Genomic DNA, 24432 nt, shown 5'->3' with positions numbered 1-24432 from the left:
CTCTTGTACTTGTTTTTCTAGATACTAAATAATAGCACCTATCCTCAAAGCTCTGAAACTAGTAAACTGAAGTACCACCTTAAATAGCTTGGTACACTTTCCATACCAACTTGAATACCTCATTCATATCAAGATGCTACAAATTGTAAGATAAATTTCTTCACGCAGCAAAGCAGACAGATTTACTAAGGCTTCTTGCAGTCTCCATTCCACTTTCAGAAGAACTCAACATCGTGGAGCAGAGGGGAATCCACAGGCTGCCATACTTGCTTCTGTTTCTAATGAAAAATACTGTACCAAACAGTAATCAGAAGTGTACTAAGGCAAAGTGAAGGTTATGCAGGATCTACTTCTGTGTTTAAATAAATATGCCTGTTCTAGATATCTGTGTTGAGTTCTAGGGACATTAAAGAAAGGAAGACTTTTCTTGCAGAGAACAGATCTGTGCCTAGAAGAGCCATTCCCAGAGAGTTCTGTGGGAATTAGGATGATACATCTGGGTCACCAGCTATTTCTGTCATCTAAATAAATCCATCAACATTCAGAAAACTAGGTGTATATATATACATACATACATATATATATGTATATATTTTAAATAAAAATAAAAAAAAACAGGCCAACATCTCTAAGCACATGGCTGCAAGCCCATTAGCACTGATAATTATCAGAAATGGTATTCTGAGCATCTCTAACATTGACATCATTTGCTGCATATAGCAAAAATCACAACCTTTTCTCTTGGCTAGGTCTACAGCTTTGATATGTTCTTCAGTTTCTTTCTGTTCACTTTTCCTCCCTCAGGCTGTATCCAAGTTCTGCCATTTCTTCTTGAATTATGCCTTCAATAGTCAAATGTTTCAGACCATAGCTCTAAAGCTCTTGTCAGGCCCTTATCTTCTTCTTTTACCCTAATAACCTCCTTCACTACAACTTTTCCTTCCTACACTCCCACATATTCACATCACCTACTTCTCTACACAGTCTTTTACAACTAAGGAACATCTGCCTTCCCTTTAAGTCTGGCCCAACATATCTTTCTAGAACCTTGAATCAATCCCTAGATTATGACATTTTAGCTCATTTCCCCCATTTCAGAGCTTATTCTCTGCTTATTTATTCAGGTTGGCCCTTACTGCACCTTCTCCCCACCACCTTGTCAGTGGTTCCAGGTTTGACAGTTGACTCCTTATTTCTCTGTTAAACTAATAATGGTCTCTTCCTTGTTACCCTTTTTAGCCAAATAGCAAGGCCACTGCCCAATTTTTCTTTTAAAATTCCTTGTCAGTACATTCTTCTGATAAAATGCCTACATGAAAAAGTGCAGTGAAGGCAGGTAAGAACACTAGGGTAGGAATGGGGATTGTAAGGCTAGTTTTGTCTAAAGCATTCAGAGCAAAAACTGCAAGTGCTTCACTTCCTGCCTGTCCATCAGGGCTTTGCAGTGCAAGGTCTGTGTTCAAACACTCATTGCTTCACAAAATTTATCATCATGACAAACAGCACCTCAGCCTTCACCATCACATTGTCCATCAGCTTTGAAACTGGTTTCTAAGTGCAGGCAGAATTTCGCCTGTTTCTTTAATTAAATATGGTCCTGTCAGGATGCTCTTACATTAACTGGGGACAAAAAGAAAAGGAGAAGAAAAATGAAATTATGGAGGAAGGGTTTAAGTCAGGAAAAGTCATTAAAAAAACATCATTAAATATATGGGAATTTAAGCAGCTTTTAACAAAGAATGCAGCTGTAGAGAAAACCGAACTGTATTTTAAAATCTGACAATTATGTTCTGCTTTATAAATCCTAATCTTTAAAAGACAACACTACTGTACATTGAGGAAGGCTAGGGAGGAATTTTCATGCAAAGTCAATGACAATCCTAAAATTCAAGGACAGATAAGAGGTTCAGTCTTATGTTTACAAAGCGCCATCCATCCACACTTGCATAATATATTTTTGCAGAATCCTAAATCACCTAATAGTGTGATAAAATGCATGTTGGCCCAAGTGCCAGCATCAGAATGTTGCAATAAATTAAGTTCTGATACAGAAGCATAGCTCTGCTTATTTATCTATGCATAAATATGTGTTTGCATGCATACTGCAAACATGTGACCAAAATCACAAAACAAAAGCAAGCCCCAATTCTACATATCTGTAAGATGACAAAACTTCAAGCACTGTAGCACTGTAAATACAGAAGGAACTGTATATTCCAGAATCCAAGTCCTGCATAACAGTGTACTATGTCCTGCAAGATTCATACTGAGTTTAATTAGAATAGGTACTTAAACATTAAGTGAATATCATATAAAATATAGATCCAGAATCAGATATCGATTGCTGCCAGCTTCACCTAAATATTGGCATGGCAAAATTGAAATTATATGGACATAACCTCATATATATATACCTCATCAAATTTTCTAACCATTCACACTGTTGAAGTGGTCACCATTAAAAATTTTACAGCTTAATTTTTCCAAATAGCTAGTTTTACTCTGGGTTTTATGATTCTGTGATTAGTGCATTCTGTTTCTTATAAAATTGAAAGCATAATAATTTCCTTTGTTTTCTGTGTTTTAAACTCTGAAGAATTTCCATGTATCTCCAGCAGCTGTAAAGAACATATTGTTGGGGGAACAGAACCTCACTTCACTAAGCCCTATATGTAATAACAGTTTGTGTTTTTATAACAAAAAAAGCTGGGCAAGGCCAGCATTTTCTCCTCATTTATTTATGTTGATATATATATCAACAGTATATATATCAGACAGTCCTGATAAGGAAGAGCTAAACCTGCTGTATTTATAATGAATCATTTTATAATCAAATACTGTATATTAACCTGGTCTCTGGCCAATAAGCACCTGGCTGCCAAGTTCATAATTACACTGTTCTACAGCGAATGGTATGAAATAAATTAATTTCATGCCATATTTGGTCTTACTCTAAACTACATTTATTATCTGGTTGGTGTCTGCAACAATTAAAGTTTGCTAATTCAAATCTTGATTTTGCCTATTTAAATTCTTTTTGATGTCTCTTTGCTTTATGTTGTTGAGTCCAATCCATTTTTTATACTTATTTTACATTTATTTATTTATATTTACATAGATTTATTTTTTTTTTTTTTACTTTCCAGCCTTGTACCTACTCTTTCTTCAGACAGATCTTCAAAATATGTATTTTTACTCAGACTCTCAGAAATCTAAAGCTAAAACCATGAACAGGTTTAATATAAAATCACATTTGGATTGCTGACTTTTATGGCACATCCAGCTGTAATGATACATTACTTATCAATCCCTCATTTTTAATGTCAGACATGTTATGTTAAGCTAGCTTGTTCAAGTAATGGATTTACTGATTAGTTCCTGTTTTGGTCTATAATTGTTCGATGATTTCCTCAATATTAGCTTAACCAAAAAGCTTATATATAATTATTTGCAATATGCTTGACAGAAATACAGAAGCATTCACAAGAGAATCACAGCTTAAGTTAATCAATAATGGTTTTATCAAGAGTTTTTATTTATAGCGAATGCAAATGTTAAAAAAAAAAATCTTACAGCCATTAATTATTAGCAGGTTTTTTTAAAGCACAAACTAAGAGTTGAATAAATGTACTTTAAGACACTTAAAGCCCAGGCATTCTTTTTAAAATGACTAGCTAAAGAGCCCCTTGGGCTGTCTTTTTACTGCTTTTCAAAGCTCTAATAGCACTTTTTCACCAAAGACACACCCCTTGAATCCTCCGAGAGATACAATAGCATAATTGTTCTTTTAGGTTTTAAGGCCTTGACATATCTGTCACTGAAAGAACAGTGAATAATAATACCAGAACTATTTTATGCAAATTCCACTTAGAGGTTTCAAGATTTTTGTGAGACTGATCTTGCCTCCTTGTTGACAGTTTTATTGTCACATTAGCTTTACATGAGAAAGTGGTAAAGTTTTCTTCTTTGTTAAATAATACCCCATTTTAAAATCTTTTAGATAAAGTTAAAAACAAATACAAAAACAATGAGATGGAAACATCAATTTGGAAAGATACCAAAGGAGAAAACAGTAGTCGCTTGTAAGATTTTCTCTCACTGGCTTTCATTTTTCAAATTATAAGTCACACTCGTTATAATGTGTAATATGTACAAAATGAATATTTACTTGCATGTATGTGTATATTTACACACACATATAAGGTTATGAATAAAACATACCAGGATGTGTATTCTTAGACTAGTCAATGATGAATGGCTCATATCTCAAGGTCGCAAAGCTACCAAATACTTTCTGCGTGCGTGTGTGTGTGTATATATATATATGTATATATATATATATTCATAGACAGCCAACTGTATACAAATAAAATGCATACTAATATGTCACAAGCAGTAGGTTCAGTTAGCAGAGAGGAAACAAGACAAATTTACACACATGAATGAGACAAATTTACGCATATGACCACTATCTAAACATGTTTACATTAATATCTCCTAAAAGATGCTTTTAGGTCTGTTTTGCAAAATCTCCTGAGATACAGAGATCTGAAGATACCATCTAAGATACAGTCACAAATATTCTGCTCGCAGCCTGCTTACTCCAGTGCCAAATAATATCAGTCTCTACATTTTACAAAGAAATAATGCTGGAAAAAAAAGGATTTTTAGTTGCTTCTGTAACGAAAATGACTCTGCATTTTCCCTCCCTACTATCCCACTCATGAAACAAAGGTAAAGAAATAGCTTCACACTGAACCAGTAGCATCTTTTTACTTATATTTAAAAGTATCATAAAACGACAGATTATCCTGAGTTGAAAGAGATCCATAATAATAATAAACTCCCGCTCCTGTCTCCACACATGAACACCCAAAAATCAAACCATATGTCTGAGAACACTGACCAAATCCTTCTTGAATAACAGCAGCCTGATGCCATGACCCTTGGGAGGCTGTTCCATGCCTACCATCCTCTGTTGAAGGAACTTTTCCTGATATCCAACCTAATCTTCAACATGGCCTCAGAATTCCTCAGATGGTGGCTCCAGAGTAAGGCCAGATCAGACCCAATTCTTGTGACTTGCAGCTAAAGGGCACTAGCATGACAAGAGGAGCACGAATGACTGCAGGAAATAGAGGTTTAAAGAATGAGATAATCACTATGGGTCAACGCTCTTCTTGGTGAATGTCTGTAGGGTCATCTCTGTAAATTTTCAGGTAAACTGTGAAGTCCAACCAGCTCCCAGGGCAAAAATCTTCTGTAGCACGTGGACTGAAATAGTTGGGTTTCATGTTTGCCCAACTTCTACTGAAAGGCAAGCTCAGAGTGAAATCCAAACTCCCTACAGGACTACAGATATGAGAATATCCCAGTACAATCCCAATTTTCACCAAGAACTAACCCTGGAAACCACAGATTCCTGGGAATGGGTAGGGGAAATTTGGAACTGTACTATATGATTCCGTATCCAGCTCACAAGTAGTGACAAGTCCAAGCATATAGAGTTCCTCCACACACAGAGATGGTAAAGAGAGCACACACAGAATCAAAGAAATTTATGCTCCATAAGTGCATTTGCAATGAGTTTTCCACTTTCCAAATGTATTCTTCTACATTTATAGTGTGCCTCTAATTTGATTGTCTCAAAGTATCATATCATCTTATAGATGCTCCTTTCATTGCACAGAGGTGTAGAGCTACCCAGTACTGGAGGAAAGATAGCTTTGCTCAAGGGCATACAATGAATCTGTATGATTATGAAAATAATCCCGGGATATTTAATATTCATAAGGAGCAAACATGACCTCCAATTTTAAGCTCTTACCTGAAAGCACTGTTACAGAGTAAATGGTACAGAATCATAGTACTATAAAAAGTTATTTTGCATAAAGTTGTGCTAAAACTTCTACATTTAATTCAAAATGGATTCATACTATTTTTATACTGAATCCAGCTGCATAAGATCTTAGCACTGAAAGTCATGGAGCACCACATTCAAACAAACTTAGTTTTCCCTTGAGGTAAGCACATTATATAGGCATAAATCAGATTCACGTTTACCAGGTTATATACTTCATCAGCAAAAATGTGGAGATTCACAGGAGTTTTCGCTCTCAGTACCAATGCAATTAATATATCTGATCTGCAAAAATCCACGTTTTCATTTGTAAAGCAATGGATTGTTACTGACCTGTTTGTGTACCACTTGGTGGTGAACAGCAGTTCACAGGAGTAACTGTAGTACAGCCAAGAGAATTAATAGTAACTGATCAGTACCAGACATGAGGAACTCAGCACTCTGGTAGCCCAAGAGTTACAATGATAATGTGACTGCTCCTAGTAAGTGGAAGAATAACAGGATATATATATATAAATATATATTGAACAAATGGAAAGATCACTTGAGATTTTTTTTTCCTTCTCTCACTAAGTTGTTCACCAAAGAGTTCAAACGATTCAGATGACAACTACAGCACCACAGCTCCCACCTGCTCAAGAAAGCACATCCTGGATACAATAGGATCCTCCATGGCTAATAGTCTTATCACAAAGACTGTGGGGAAAGGAAAGCCCTCTGAGCACAGATCTGACCAAAACTAAGTAATGTGGTTTTGCAAAGTCTACAGCTATCACAATGTAAGATATTTTATGATTTGCATGATACATGACAATTCTGAATAAGGAGTGCTCCCTTTAGACATCATGAGAGGACAGATGGAGCAAGACCCACAGTTTGATCTGGCCAGTAGAACAAATACTGACTGTGTATTTCACAGGTTCTTTAAATACTCCAGGGACGTGGGAGGCAAGTTAAGGATACAGCAAGGACATGCTGATTCTTCAGGCCTGGAAGCCTATAACTTAGGGCTGCGTCACCTGGCTCTAACTGGGGGCAGAGTAGCCAGGAGTAGTCTGGACAGCCTCAGCCCTGGGCACTGGGAACCACCACGGGGACAGAAAAAGGACAAGATATAGGCTCATATGTGGGCCTGGCTTAACAGGGACCATTGCCAAGCAGGACAGGCCTGCAGGGAACTGGAGACCAGTGCTGCTGCAGCCTTGCTGGGTCAGAGACTGATGGCTGAAATGAGGTCCTGGGCTGTAGGCAGGATGCCATGAGCATCAGTGCTCTGATGGGGGGAAGTGTTCCAAGTCAGCTGCAGAAGATTTTAAGTGGAAAATAACCATCACTGAGCAAAATATATAGACAAGATCTTAAATCCCAGTGCAGATGCAGAGTAGAATTCAGGAGGCGACTTTTGTTTCAGGCAGTAAATCTGTGTGATCCATAAAGGAGTTCTTTTAAATTACTACATATTCTGCATTTGGACAAGCAGAAATATCAACACCCATACTTCAGGCTTCAATTGGTCAGGAAAGATTTATTTCTAAATGCACAAGTAGTCTGCAGCAAGAGAGAACTACCTTGTTCTGAGTCAGCACAGGCTGGCTATAACAGTAGACAAGCACGCTAGATAATATATATCTAAGGTGAATTTTTATTTAAAGATGCCTAATTGATAAAGCTTCCTTGAATAACTTTGAGTCTCAAACCACTAGGGATACCAGGAATTTCCTGCATTTTTATGCAACCTGGAGTAAGTTTAATTTCCTGGAATCTCCTGTTTTCATCTTACTTCTTCTAGCTCTTCCCCTTCCCAGGGACTCAGGTACCAGAACACGGTGTTTTTTCCACTTCTCTGCCTGCTGAACACAGAATTAGGACCAAGGAGAATAGTTGTTTGACTTTAAATTGAGCTTCTGGGATATTCATGATAATCCAAATAATACTGACCTAACACTCAATGAAGCTGCATTCAAAACAGGTCATATTCTTAACACTTTGGTTGTTTGAATTTCAACATAGATTTAATATCTATTGAATACCTAATTTGTATCTACGAAATTCAAAATAACGGATTAAGTTCTTATTAAATTCAAATTGATAGCTGATTTAATACCAATTTTTGTCATATGTATGTCATGGTATAAACATAATTTCAACTGGTTCATCTGTTCCCTGAACTAAAAATGGTTTCCTGAATCATTCAGGAATTTGTACATGGTGAGGCTGTAATGCAGTTACAAATGAAGAAGAGAATGTGTGTTTTCAGTATAACTTTAGAAATCAAACAAAGTTTTGCTGTTGTTGGCAGGTTTTTTTTAGGTCACATGAGTCATGAAGGAAGATGTATATATTTTTAAATACAAATATTCTACTTGTTCATCTGTCACTTCATTCAGTGGGTCCCATCCTGCACTCCCTGCACGTTCTCAAACATCAGCTCTAAACTGAGATAATTTCTCCTATATATCTCCCATGTATGCAGCTGAAACTTGCCTGGCTACAAAAGCTTATTCTCCCACTGATTTAGTATGTAAAATTAGATGTCTACATCTAAAACACACCTTTACACAAATCCAACCCACTGAATAAAACTCATTATCTTACAACGTTTCTATCGACAAAGGTTATGCTTTTCCAAGCTATATTAATCTCTTTGTCTAAACATCACCAACTTAATTGGTTTAGATCAGAGCTATACTGTTTTGAGTTAAAGGATGTGATTAATGTGAACTAAATACGACTGGATCAGCTCTGCATCACTCTACAGTATACACAAACCTATTGCCATGAGAGCTGCGAGAGTGCTTGGGAAAACCCTTGCAAAAAATACCAAAGCAGGTGAGCAGATGAAAAGTATTTTGACTGTACTGAAGACTTTCTATGACAGGAAACTGTACTGTGAGCCAAGATAGTTTTCATCAGGAAGGAGGGCCAGCTATGACATGAAGGGTTATGTTTCACATTTGACCGGGAGGGGTGGAATAAATAAGTAACTAAGAAGGGTGTCTAAAAGCTTCCAGACACACTTAAAAGCTGTCCTGAAACTGAGACAGGAGAGATGGACAGAGCCTGGGGGAGCTGAAAAGATTGAGGGAAGAGAGTAGTCTTGTCCTGCAGAAGTCCATAAGTCCATCTTTCACCTAACAAAAAGGGAGAAAACAGATCTGCCCTGCCTTTTCAGTGCTCAACTCCATCTCTGGACTTCAGAGCCTGATAGAGCATTGATTGCCAAAGACAGGGATAACCACTGTAATAAATAAGGAACCAAAGATAAGCTGATAAAAGGCAGAAAATGGCACAAAGACACTACAGAAGAATGAGGGCTCAGGACAATAAACAGGAAAACAAACTTGTAAAGAAGATTGCATGAATGCAGAAAGGGAATGGAAAAAATACAAAAAAAAGACAAACAAACAAACAACAACAACACACCACCAAAACACCTGCATGGAGAATGAGACTTATAAGCAAAACATGGTACTGCATAAATTAGATTCTTAGCTTCTCCAAGTGAGAAAGCAGGAACAGCTCAAAATGCCTGGAAGTGAGTTCACATGAGACTTCCAAGCAAGGATTCTCTGCCCTCCATCCTTTCAACAATTAGAATCATAGAATTGTTTGGGTTGGAAAGGACATCTATAGATCACCTAGTTGAAGCCTCCTGCCATGGACAGAGACATCTCCTACAAGATCAGATTGTGCAAAGCCCCATCCAACCTGACCTAGAATTCCTCCAGGAATGGAGTACACACTGCTTCTTTGGGCAACCTGTTTGACACACATCACCACCCCACAGTGAATAATTTGTTCCTTGTATCTAATTGATATAAGTCTACGTTTTGCTGAGATTCTTTCTGAATCCCATTAATGTAAGCAACATATCCAGGCACCTGCCTCTCATCTAGAGATCTGTAAGATCCTTTTCTCACTTCTTGACAAATGCAGTTATGCCCTGCTCCTATCCATTCACAATCCTGCAAATATAATTCCTCCTTCAGTATCTCTTCATCTGTCTCCATGTTACTCCATAATTCCATGGACCACCAGAGCCTACAATTTATTAGCTCCCACCTCTGATCAATTCATTATGTGAGATTCTTTCTCTAGTTAATATCCTGTTATGAATCAGTTGCCTATTAATACTCTCAGAGACTTTTCAGTGTACAGATCCCTCCTTAAACCTATTTTTTTCCTTAAGATTCACAAAAGACAATTACTTTGCTGCTGTACCAACCTGATTCTCTTCTGTTCCAAGACCCTTCCTGGGTTACAATGAGGACTAATTGTTTGGGAACAGACTGCATCTCCCAGATAATCCTGAACAACAAACACTGACTCTAGTTCTGATTTTCAGAAAGGCTCTTTCAGGGCTGCATTGGCCAATAGTAGTCAGTTTCAAGTAAATATTAGTCAAGAGTTATCTGAACAAAGATTAGTTTCCCTTACTTTTTCCTCAGACTCCCAAGCTGTGAGGTTCTTTGGCTTACTTGGGTCCAAAGCTCATAATGGTAAGACTCTCTGCTGTTCGGTTTGGACACATTTTAGTGCTCCACAGACAAACACAATGTAAGGAGGGCTAAGGCAAGGACTTCTTTCTTACTGCCTTTTGTCTGCTTCTTCCAACAAATTTTCCATCTCCTACAGCTATTCTTTTTTCTCAGTCTTTAACTTTTTACATTTTTTTGAAAGCTTCCAAAAAGTAGATCTTCACATTTCCATTTTATTCTCATACGTTCTCCCTGTTACAGGCAGAGTTCAATCTAGTCTCCCACAATTTTTCATTTGCCCCATTATAACATGTTGACAAGTTGTTTATTGCCATGTCCTTGCTGTTCTTATTTAGATATTCTTTCCTAACACACTTCTATTGTGTGTATTCTATTCTAACACATTTTCTGGAACAAGCCATAAGCTAAAATGCGAGTTTCCATAACATTAATGTAGTGTAATAGGAAGTAAAAGTTTTGTTCAGGATTTTGGTAAGCTGAAACAATAAAAATAAGCAGCTTTTAATATCTAATATCGCTTGCCATGAAAATAAAATTAATTTTGTGGACAACATCTGATTGTAAGAGTCAACTGTCTTAAAGTGGCCAATGCACAAAAACAAAAGTTCCTTCTAATTTGTGTGTGCGAAAAGTGGTAACACTTAGACTTCCACAATGTCCAATGCTCTGCACTGTCCAACTGCATTATGCTGGTCTCTTCATTGTATGAAGGTCAAAATCTAACTTCAAGAAAAATAATCTTAGAAAATAATCACACAAATGTATGGGAAAGTGCATAAAAGCATCCTTGACAGAAGAACGATGTAAATCACATCACTTATAACTTATTTCATTTTTTTTTCTCCTTTTATATTTCTAAAGCATCAAATGTAATAATAATAATAAAAAAAAAAAATAAAACAAAACACACACAGAAAAGAACCTGGCATAGTTATCATTCATGTTGATGTCAACAGCCCTACATAGACAGGTAACAGGAAAATACCACCCCAGGGATCCTATTCATGGTGCACAGCAGGGCCCTGTCTGTAATTACTGTGGCCTAGTTATTTCTCAGGGAAAAAAGTCCAGCACCAAATCCTTTTTTTTTCTTAATAGGTGAAGTTGAACCTAAAGCACTGTAATTTTAATCAAATCTTTCCCATCTGCGTGTAGTGTCTCTAAGAAGTTGAAGATTTAAGTGTATGTTGTAGGGTTTGCTGAATAGTCCCAGCGGGGGGAGAAAGGGCAGAGAGATGGTAATTATGTTACACTTAAAGGTATTTCTGTTGCCAAGAAAGGGGGGAGTTTGTGGGGTTTTTGACTTAGTTTTTGTTGTTTTGTTGTTGTTGTTATGGGGGTGTTTTTTGTTGTTGTTGTTGTTGTTTTTTGTTGTTGTTTTTTTTTCCCTTTCTGTCTCTTTTTCTCTTTTACCTATTGAGGGTTAAGATGATGTCATGGACAGAACGGAAATACTGCAATGGAATAGAAGGCAAAGCCAGAGTGAAGAGGCAACATAATAAAGTGACAGATTATAATGTGTCCATGAATTGTTTAAATCATAAAAAGGCTTCAAAACAGATGATAAGAGGGTGTTTCCTGCATTGCTTCTGCTCCCCAGTGAAGCTTCATAGACAGAAACACTAAATAGCAGCTTACAGTGAACAAGTTACCTTTAATATCTTTGATTTCTAATTGCTCATTCTTATTTATAAGGATTCTATGGGGTTTGTATCTAGTCTATCATTTGTGCTATTTAATTCAGCTTGTACAATATTGCAGTTATGGGAAATTTGAACAGGAGAAAGATCAGATTTCTATATGAGATGCTTCACTCCAGCAAAAACTTGGCCATAAAAGACTACTAAGGAAATACGGCCTTTCGCATTTTTAGAAGTGAACAGAAGTCAAGGCATTGACAGTCAGTACAAAAAATAAAAAATCCAGAGAATAGATCATTTAACTGTTACCGTTTTAGAACAACAACATACTTAAAATCTAACTTGTGCTTTACTTGTATTCTTAACATACAAATGGACTCTATGAAAACATCAGGTTGTTTCTATAAGTTATAGTTTCCTGTTTTGATCTCTTGCCACTCTGGTTTCTAGATGATATCAGTACAACAAGGGTGATGCTCTGTGCTCAAGGTTGTGCATAACTGAAATATTTTTTCCCACTGGTTAAGTTACAAGTGTATTTGGCCAGCCAGCCTGCAGCTCTTGAGCAAATCAAGTACCAACTCCCATTCCCACAGCTTATCCCATTAGCAAGAAGGTGGCTGTGACTATACAGAGGCTGGTATTAATCTAAGAACTGGATATTTTAAATGCTCTGTCATAATAAGAGAAACTGTGGTTATGATATATGTCTTAACATATCCACTTCCAAAGCAAGTATGGTAACATTCTGTATTTTCTCAAAGCAGACAAAAGATTAATCCCCAAGTTATTGATTGATAAGCTCCAATAACATAGTCACACTATTGGTTCTATGTCCTATCTCTTGGATAGGGAACAGTTTGAAAAACTGGTACCAGCTCCTATGTCCAGTCTTTGAGTTCCCCTGTGTACCTGTCTGAATATGGTTTCATTAGTGTTAGATCAAAATAAATTGCTACACAGAAATCATGACATGAACAAACTACACATACTGAATTTATCATTTCTCCCAGCCTACAAACTTTCAGGATATGAAGGAAGGTGAGTGATAAGAAATCAAGTTCAAAACCACAGTACATCTAGATACATGGTCAACACTCCTCATCTCCAGACAAGTTGGGAGGAATAAAAATATAAAAGAAAAATATAAAGAAAAATATAAAGAAAAATAAAATATGTATATTCTCAATTGCTCTTAATTTATACAAATTTTTTAAGTTATCATATGATTAATAACACAGCAGAGCTGCATATATATATTAATTAATTCTTATTGATAAATATTTCTAAAATAGTCTCTTATTCAGGACAGAGAAATATAAGATAATGCAATATTAAGATTGTCAATTTAAGAATGAAGTAAAGCAAAAGTTAACAGTTTAAAGTAGCAGCTATTCAATGTCAATATCTTCTGATTTTATTTTATCTATAAATATTAATAATAAGCTACATGTCCAATGAGAAAAGCTGGACTAAAAAATGCTATCAGATAGCTGATATAAGTGGTTTTAAGAATCTAATCCTTTTCATTTCCTGATCTTAATTTTAATATAATTATTTACTTAGTATAATATCACCATGGGGTTTTTCATTTTCTAATCATTATTTAAAATAAAGTATATGAAATTGGGTAATGAAGAAAGAATGAGTGCTGTCTTCTTGAAGGCACAGAAATAATTCTGGTGCTACATGTCTGCAAATGTCTGTAAAAATTGTTCAGGTTTTGATACAATATTATTCCACAAATATTGAAACAAGATGATCATTGTGGTCCCTTTGAACTGAGGTCATTCTATGATTCGATTCTATAAACTGGCTTCATTAAACATATGTGGACTCTTAGAACAGTACTTACTGCTCAGATTTTTACATTTTTTTATGACACTCATTGGAGTAAAAAACATTCACTGGAAACTTATAGAAGGTTTCGATGGTGGCTATGGTTCATTTTTTAGAGTCTGAAGAGCAACAGTTACAACAAAAGAGCCTCTGGCAATTGGAGACAAAGACAAGCTGAAATCTTTCTGTCGCAAATATGACACTTCAACCTTAGCACCCTACATAAAAAATAAAGAAAATGGTAAGGCAAAGCATACATGTATCTCATTCTCCTCTCCAACTCTGACCGAGGAATGGACTGACGTGTCATGAGGCAAAACAGAATCAAATTTCTTGGTGTTGGGGCTGACTATTGCCTGGTGCAGAGAATTCACAGGGAAGTCAAAGGAGACCTATATTTTTCATAAACTGCATCACTGGGTTTTTCTCAGCTACCCTTCCTGAATGTTCCTTGTAACTTTACCCTGATCAGACCACTTAGAATGAAGGCTGAAAAAACTCCAGATGAACTTCCTGCAGCAAGTGTAAATGGCACACTCCAAAGCATGTTGGAAGACTTTGGGTTTTAGGCTTAGTTTAGGTTCACTTTTGGCTTAGTCTAATTGTTTGCTGTTTGTATTTTTCAAACAAAATCTGTAGGGGTCTAGATAACTATGATTTTAATAGAAAGAAATAGCAGCTGTTTTGCTGCTGCAGCTGTTTTGTTTTGTTTTGCTTATTAGTAAGTTGCTCACTTTTTAAAATGTAGAGATGGTAAGGGATGAAACACTCTGATGTTTAATTTAACACTGAATGCAACAGGAGAACTCTCATTCTACATGCCAGCTTAAAATCTTTATTTTCTCATGGACCCTTATAATTATAATAGGACTCCTATCCTGTTGAATCTATTTACAATTAACACAGTTGTAACTTGCTGCTTGCTTCCATACTCTGTATCTTGCGTTTCTTGAATGCCCTCAATAAATACAAGTGAAAATATATTAGTGTCTGGGGGGAAGAGAATTTCCCTATTGAGTTTTAATGTGGTGGATTGCTCTACAAAAACTTGCGAACAACCTGTAAGAAAGTTAGAGGACGGAAGCAAATACACATCAAATATAATATAATCTGCCTAAGTTGTATTTCCTACCTTGTGTATACCAGTAATCGCATCTCCCACCCTCTGAGTTTCTGTCAGCAATCAACACCATTTGCAATGCATGCTGTATAGAGAAAAATTACATTACAATGATAGTTGATCTCTGTTATGACATGTATCTTCATGGCTACAGAGTGGAGAGAAATCATCACTGAAATAGCCATGAGTGATATATCTGCCTTTCCTCATAAGAAGTGTCATAATAGATATTAGCCCTCATTGTTCTTCAGAAAATAAAGTTATTTGTAAAGTCTACAAAAATTAAATCAAAGAAAAGTAACTGGAAAAGGAAGTTTTAAATTCTGTGCATCTTCAGGAAGTCTGAGTTATTGGATTGCATAGGCATACCTCAACCTATGTCTAAACATTAGTGTATGACGGCATATTATTGCATACATACTAACATACATGCTACATGGAATATACACTGATGTACTGAAACTGAAATCATCTTCATCTCTCCAACTGTATAGAAAGGGCTGCTCTAGAATCTGCCCTTGCCTTGGTCAAACTTCTTTACAAGAATTTCAACTCACAGCTTTTATGAGCAAAAGGAAATAGCTAAAAATCTTGAGCTCTAGCTTGACCTACACAATACAAGCCACAGAATTTTATCCAATAAGTCTTGCAAGATTGTTCTGTTTTTCTATGTAAGTTAATATATTTAGTTTAATAAGTCTAAGGAACAGAAAGATTTAAAGGTAAAGGATTATTGTCATCTCCTGGCTAATGTCCCTATCCAGAAAATTGCTCAGAAACATGTCAACTTAAGCAGGTATTTATGTTTTTCACTAGATCTGTACTAAATCTGTTACAGATTGTGGTGGGCTTACACAACTGTAGTGATGATTTATAAAGATTCTTCCTTTAAAACACAGCAACTTCTGTTATCTGTCTGAGAAAGTCATGATTTCACTAAAACAAATTCCAGGTTTTCACGTTCTTAGGGAATTTATTGGTACAACTGGTAACTCATCATGAAATGCTGTCTAAAATGACAGATAAGCCTCAAAGCACTCTGTAAATTTGCTGGGCTTCATTTTCAATAGGAATAATGACAAATAATATTTTTATTTCATTTGCACTGTGAGATACTGTCTTCATCATCAGACATAAATTACAATAAGCTGAAATACATGCTTTTCAAGTTGTAAAACTATGGAAGCTGCTATAAGGTAAACAAAAAGAAAAAGAACACAGATGTTCAGGTTTTGTTAATTGCTAACTCCTACAACTTATTAATATAAATCTTTTGTTTTCTGATAAAATATCCAAAAATGTGCTGTGAACTGTTCTATTTCCCTTTAAATATACATATTATAATTTTATATTAAAAATACAAGTACATGTAAATATGTAAAATTAAATTTGTAATTTAATATTTACATAAGTATCTATCCACTTGAAATACACTTACATGCCGAACTATTCTTTTTTGGGACAGAATGTAAGAGTAACTTTTAGCAAGTTACTTCACGGTTCAGTGTACATAAGAAAAAAATTGAAGTGTATATCACTTGCTTACATTACTGAAATTAATAATTCTTTCTTCCTTCCTCCCCCCAAAACATAACTCAAGTCATTAATCTTTCTAGAAAATCTGAGCATTTTTACTTCTCACCTCAGTAGTATTCTAAGAAAAACATGATACACTCAAAATCAATGTTACCTTTTCTAATCACTTCATATTGTTTTTAAATGCTCACTGCACCTTGTCTTGTTCATGCATTTTGATCTATACCCTTCACAACAGCACTCCATATCAAACCTCTCTACACAGAGAAAAGGAAATGTTCGGGTTAGGAGGCACTTAAAATATACCTGTGATATTACATTATGTCAGTCTGATTCTTAGTCTGTGGTGTGTAGTGTATTATTGGTTAATTAAGGCATGGAAAATACTGTATATGAAAAGATATGTCTTCTTTACTTCCAATGAAATAAAAATTTCAAATCAAAAGCATCTGTCTTTTTTCGTTTATACGTCAAAACGTAATTGGCTATGGTTGGGGTTTGTTGCCTTTATTACTTTTAATAGCTGTACAGCCACTGATTGCCCAAGCTGATGGTTAATTTAATTTCTGTCAATACAATATTGGGGCTGTCTGCATATTCAGGCCATGATTAACTGCAGCAGAGTCCATAACAGTAGTGTTATTATTACTGCATTTAACTACCTCTCGGGAGAAGACAAATTAAATTATGATGAAAATGCTGTTGATTATCATTACGGACTTATTTGTAGAGCACAATTACTGATCTGTTGTAAAATAAATCAAATTTTTTATCATCTTGGTATAAATTAAATGTAATGTAGGCGAATGGAGAGTGGTTACTGAAAGAGTTCAGGCAGCATTGTTTAAGTCAACCAAGCACTGAATTAAAATAATAATCACAGATGAACATGATATTATATTTTAATAACAAGCTACTTCATGACCAAGTGTGTCTCATAGATTATGGGACTACAACAATAAAAAAAAAAGTAAACAAAATTCTTTATGAGCTGATGACTAAAACAAATATTGAGGCCTTCATATGAATTATTTTACCATGTTTTTTTCTACACAAACTGGAATCATAGTTCAAGTAACCACCGAAGGGCACCACTTAAATTATAATTATCCTGATAGCTTACATATGACAGTCCTTAAACTTTCCTCTGCCCTCTGATATACTTAACTCTGCCACACTATATTAGCACCTTAAAACGCCACGTTTTAAGTGTTTTACTGATAACTTCAGTAAAAACAAAATATGTGCAACATATTTGCACAGATACAACTGTACTGAAAGCTCACTAGTTAAATACTCCTATCAACAGTTTTGGGAAACTAAGGGGAGATTATGGAAGAGAGACATACGTACCAAGAAAATGCCCCAACTTTCTATACTTCTCAGTGAACAGATTTCAACCTGAGTCTGTCTCTCATGGGACTCCTTCCTCATACTGCACATAAGTTGCATCTAAACCAGTTTCAACAAAATCGTAACAATTAACATTAGCTAGGGACTCATAACACCATATTTTCCTTATAAGTCATATCCAAATCAACCACTCCTCCACAGTCTCAGATTCAAAATAGGCTTTATTAACTACATTTTATTCCAGCACCTTACACAGAAAGAGTCTCTTCAGCAGCTACAGATATTTTGTCTATGAAGAAGCCACATAATAAAGGCCAAGGTTAAGCCATTTCAGTAGATAGCCATCAATATTTAGTTACAAAACTCTACTTTTAATTTTGCCAAACATTGATACTTCGGGCTACAATCATCTACACTTTTTACCTCAGAGTTACCTCTTCTCTGTTCTCCCTGCAGCTTCAGCTGGAACAACTCAGTTATTCCCACAAACGATCTAAATGTGTAATATGAGTGCTTGAACCCTACAGTTCCTGACATGCCAACTCTACTGAGTTTTTCTTCCCAGCACACTGAGCTCTTAACTGCACTGGGCTATGCCCAGAGCTCTATGGCACTCCTGATATGCTAATCACATCCATTATACTCTAAACCTTGCAAAAACTCATACACAGCTCCAGAGTATACAAGTAAATTACTTCTGTAAAGCACCCTTTGGCCTAGCAAAAATATGATGGGCAGTGAGCCACGAGTTCTAGCTGCAGCTCTTCATTTGATGTTAATAATTCTATGCACTACATAACCCTTATTATGCAGCAAGGCCTCATTAAGAAAGAGACAAGTATCATTTGCCATATTTTGCAGATGGATTAACTCAGGAGTTGTCATTTGTGGTGCAGCAGAAATCAAACCCAAGGTTTTTTAACGGAGCAGATCCAAGATGCATGCACTTAGCATTGAGATGTAGCTTGGCTATGTGTTTGGCTATGCTCTGCACAGTTACAAAACTGCATTTCCACACAAACTCAGAAGCTGAACCAAGAAAACTTGACATTGCTAATGAACTCATGAACACTAGCACGATTTTGCATGACAGCAGAGTTGTTTCCTCTTGCATAAACATATAAAAATACGCCACAAAAAAATTCCTTTCTGCAGTCAAATGGTAATAAAGGTAATCTGGAAAAGTTTCTTAATCAGAATAACAAAGCATATAAAAACTGAAACTTCTCAGACTTTTTTCTGATTTCTTACGCAAAACATAAAACTGTGAATGAGGAACAAGATCACTAGGTTGAAATCTAGAAAAGTTGAGCTCTTTTCCTCACTCTGCTGCCGACTTCCTTTGGTCATAGCAAAGTATCCCTATCATAATTCAAACTCTTCTTGCTATTATTTGCATTAAAAATGCCTCTTTACATTCCTAACTTCCTTCAGCTTGCTTTACTTGACAGAAAAACTTACTTTTAGGATCATTTAAATTGAGAAAGTGTCACACAGCCCGTTCTTTCAAACCATGAAAATCAGCATCACAGCCATCCACAGAACTGCATATAACCAAAAGGCTTAAAAAAAAAGCAACACAAAACACACACACATTAAAAAACAACAACAGCAACAACAAAAAAAACAACATTTACCATTAGCTTTACAGTACATGAAGTTATACTATGCACTTCACACTAGAGTAAGAAGGAACGGGCCCTGCCATATAAGAGCTTATAATACAGTTTCAAGTGTGAGACAAAACAGGGTTAGAAAAACCAGAAGAAGGGCAAGTTTTTAGCTATACTTTGAGGAAGGCAAGATACACCCCAGAAGGAAATAGAAAATGTGCAGATATAATCTATGCTTAGAATATTCTCACAATCCATTATGAAAAAGGGTGATAGACTCTGAATGAAAAGAAGTTGCTAGCAAGCTCTCCACGATATGCGAGGAAAACACTTTCATTCAGTTTATGCTAGCAGCCAAATGGTTTTCAGTTCTCAGTGTAGGTCTCACTGTTGACTAGTGTTCTTGCTTTAAATACAGGGAATTGAAGAATACCTATCCTGAAAAGCATTAACAGGACATGGGAACAGAATTATCACATGCAGTCCCAGACTTCTATGTACACAAATACACAGAAAACCCAAGCTGATCAATAACAGCATTTCTTTTTTAAATCATTGTTTTTGTTCACATACTGCTTCCCTCACCCTGACATTGTGATCTGTGCTAAAACAGAGGTAAACTGAAGCCACACTGAATTTCAGGGCTTTTTAAAAAAGCAATAAATTTCTATGTATGTAGCTATTGTCCTGTTCTACTGTTTAAACTGCCTGGTGTTCACTTCCAATGCAGTGAACTGACACAAAATTTACCAAAACCTGATAATGGAAAAAGTAAAAAAAATGAAAAGCACGTGTGCAACAGAAAATGAACTCAATACAGACATGTATGTTTTTTAAGAGGTAACCAACATGAAATTTGTAGACATAGGAATATAGGAAGTATATATCACTATTAATATTACACTTGATTAAAGATAATAAATACCCATAGGAAGCAAAGAAGACTGCAGTAAATGATACCAATATCTTCTTTTAGTAATGAATGTTTTGCCTCAAATAGCTATGTTATTTCAATAGCTGTGTTTGATATGGGTGAAATGCAATCCATGCCAGGGGAGCACCGAAGGTATCCCAGTACAGTAGTGGAGGGTACTGAGCTTGTTTGATGTGACACACCCCATTCATCTTCATGAAAGTTTCAAACTCATGAGATACAAACTGATGTCTATCGTAATTTACTGGCAAACTACAAGGTGTGAACACTTCACATATTTCCTTCACAAACATGGAGCACGATGATAGCTTTAACAGCACTGATGGATGATGTCCTTACAGCCAGGGGAAGGAGACTCACTTCACCACTGACACTGTGGGATCCATCAGCTGTCTTATGTAAAAAAGGATCACAGGGTAGTACCAGAGCACAGACAACAGCATTGAAACTCCATTCACTACACAGTAACAAAGTCTATATGGTTTGCTGACTGCTTACAAGATGGTATATGCATTCAGAGATTAACTGTCCTTCCATACAAGATTATTTTTCATGACTAGGTCTTCTATAAAAGATTAATGTATTGATACAACATTACTCATGTTATGGTATGATTATGCACTACCCCTCCATCAAGAATTTGATACAATAGGTAGACCTTTCCCAGAACACACATGGGGGAAAAAACCTACTGGAAGCACAATGAAACTCAGTTTGCCATTTACCTCCATACACCTAACATGCACACCTTCAACTTCTTACATTACAAATGTTTCCAGGTTGGAAACAAGAATGTTGAACTCAACTTGGTTAAGAAAATGCTACAAGTTACTTCACTCATGAACTGTCAAATCTATATATCTCTGGTTGTCAAAGCAGAGCCATCCAGAAATCCTACCACATCTTGTTCAGCCTCAGGACAGACTTTCAGCATGATCTATAGAAATCTTTAGAAACAAACATACAACACCTTTACTTTTCTGTGTTAGCCTTCCTTTGGACTTCAGCATACTCATATACGTCTTTCTTAATTACAGCTTAATAGCTTTCTTCCATGATATAATGAACTGTACCACAGAATGTAGGTAGATGATAATGTAATACATGGCACACTGGCAGAACTCAAAGTAACTGTTAAAGAAGGGTAGAATTATCCATATTTTGCTGACCAGTAACTTGAAGCAGAGAGGCAATGCTTTCCTAGACACATCAAAAACTGGTGGCAGAAACAAAAGCAGGACAATGAGGATCCTGGTTACGTAGCCTTCAGACTTATACCAGGCCTCTATGTGTCAAAACTTGGAGTAAATGAGACATTACCATAAAAATTTGCTCTAATATTGATTTTGATTAAACCCCAAACCATACTAAGACACTGGTTTCAAAACAGAATTTTAAAAGCAATTACATACAATTCAATAATACAGGGACAGATTGAGTATTTTGTTTTACTGATTCTAATTAGAAATATATGCTTCATTTATCATGAAACCCTCTAAAGGAGATCAGGATGCACAAGATAGTTCAATTTGACCTCACTGCATGTGTAAGTTGGGAATAACTCCTTTACTATAAATTACATTTAGCCCTTCAGTAGGGTAGAATGAAAAGTGATCAAAGGAATGCATAAAAGACAGTTATAGTACTTTTCCAGTGCATGACTTTTAGATTCCTGTTCTTCCATTTTTTTTGGAAAATATTTTGACCCACCTGCTAGACTGCATTTTCATTTTACATCTTATACCTTCACAGTACATGTTATAAAGAGGATTCTGTTTTTCCAGTGTGTCTTTATAAAAGCCACACAAATGTCTCCATTTCTTAAATCAATAACAAGATTGCTGTAATTCTGTTGGACTAATAGCTCTACACTCAGTTACATATGGCAGATAAGTTAATAATGCCTGTAAAACTTCTTGTTCAAACAGTATTCTATGCTACTCTGGGAAACCAAACAATTAACCACTTACCCAATGAGAAAGTATCTGTTCAATCTGGTAAAATAATCATATAGCTTTTACGGCATATCTTATGTCCTATGCAGCTAATTAAAAAGACCGTCTCTGTAAAACACATGATCTGACCTGAAGTCTACCCCTGCAGTTGTGATACTTCAGACAATTAAATTATCTTCTCGGGTCTGCCCTTTAAGACCTTTTGAATATTTGTGCAAGATAAACTTACCTGTTTGTCACAAACTGGAACTGATATTTCATTTATGTTACAAGAGCAATTACTAAGAAAAAAATAATAATAATTCAGATAAAACATTGATTTTACCCTATTTTTCCCACAAAGGGAAATAGTTTTGTTAACATCCGATCATTTATCAGGCTCCAAATAATAAAATATTCTGTTTCAAATTTGCATACATGCAGTTACTAAAGCCTCTGTACAATGTAAATCATTTGTTTTGCTAGTACAATTTTGATCCCATGTTTTGGACCTATAGAAACTTTGAGAAATTATGAAAACTAAGAAATTTGAAGTTATAAAAACAAAAAACAGTCACACCTAGTACCCAGCAAATCAAAAGCACACAAAATGTCTACATGAGAGAGACAGTGATGCAAACATACCACTTGTTTCAAGATCACATTATGGCAACACCAACTTGTCTACCTTTACAGGCACTATACCAGGAAACCCAAACGCACTTCATCAATCCAAATGTTGTCGACCCCCTTTCGTGATATAAAACCTGAGCTCCCCAAATCTAACAACATGGTCTGTCAGGTGGCAGTACTTTCAGAAAGATATCCAGATGTCTTCAGATACACTTCAAAGCTATATTCAACATGTTACATCAGCTCCTGTCTTAAAACAGTTGACCCTTTTCCCAAAACAGGAAAAGAAAATAAATAAATAGTCTACAGAAAGATAATAAAATCAAACGTAAACAAAAAGCACAAGCTAAGGAATAGACCATCATTATTGAAGTCTATCAAACCAAATGCTGAATGTATTCTCTATATGATTTTTAAACATTCAGATTAATATTTTTTTTATGAAACCACAGCAGTGAGGGTCTAAGCACTCAGAATGCCCAAATGGCAATTACCTAGAAGAGAACACACAACACAAATATCAGATATTAATCAGAACCTTTACTCTGCAGCATGTTTGTTGAATTAAAAGCCAACAACAACACCATTAAACAAACAAACAAACAAAAAAAACCCTAGTTATGCACAGAAATCATACTTTGTTTTAATGTTCTGTGGTCACCCCATATTCAGTGTAGAACATAAACACAGACCAAGCAACCGTTTGCAGCCATTGTGGGAAAAATATCTGAATTATGATTTTCTAGCAAGCTACACTGCAAGGGACATCACTGCTTCTTTTAGCTTCTCTAAGCAAACACTTAATTGAAATTAAAACCAGTCCACAAAACTCTAAGCAGTCAAGGATTACTTCAAGCAACAAAAAGAACAGAAAACATTACAGAGAATTTACCTGCAGCTTGTTTCCTGCACAAGTGGAGAGGGTGGATTTGAATTGTGTTCTTGGGCCTGATTTGTGATATCAGCTGAGAATCTCCTGGTCCTACAGAGATTTTATTATATTGAGATTCATTTTCTTAGTACACTTTTGAACATGATACCGTAAATGATTAGGTACACTGAAATCAATTGATGAAAAATGCGGAAGATAAATAGAAATTTCATTATCAAGGGCACTGAAAATGAGGTTGAGCTGTTTTAAATGCAGATACGTGTTCCTAGCTAGTCTAATCGATCCCATATAATACATGTAATTGCAACTTTATATCTTATTATTGTCTCCACAGGGGTTTTCTGGAAACAAGATGCTGCACATTACACATTTTGTATGATAACACACACACATTAAATTATGTTTTTAAGGAATAGAAACATGGAAGCCTTAGTGGAAAATAGGCAGTATTCTCATTCATGGGAAATATTCTTTGTAGAAAGTCAGCACAAGGACTTGTTTCTCCCAAAATAGCTCAGAAAAAAAATGTCCAACTGCCTTTGATCAAAAGAAAATCAACTCATATTAATCCCTGTTAAG

Source organism: Coturnix japonica, chromosome 5 (assembly GCF_054131305.1).
Source record: "Coturnix japonica strain WE chromosome 5, WE-NBRP24, whole genome shotgun sequence".
Lineage (NCBI taxonomy): Eukaryota > Metazoa > Chordata > Aves > Galliformes > Phasianidae > Coturnix > Coturnix japonica.
The sequence above is the reverse complement of the archived record's forward strand: the minus strand, read 5'-3'. Positions refer to the sequence as shown.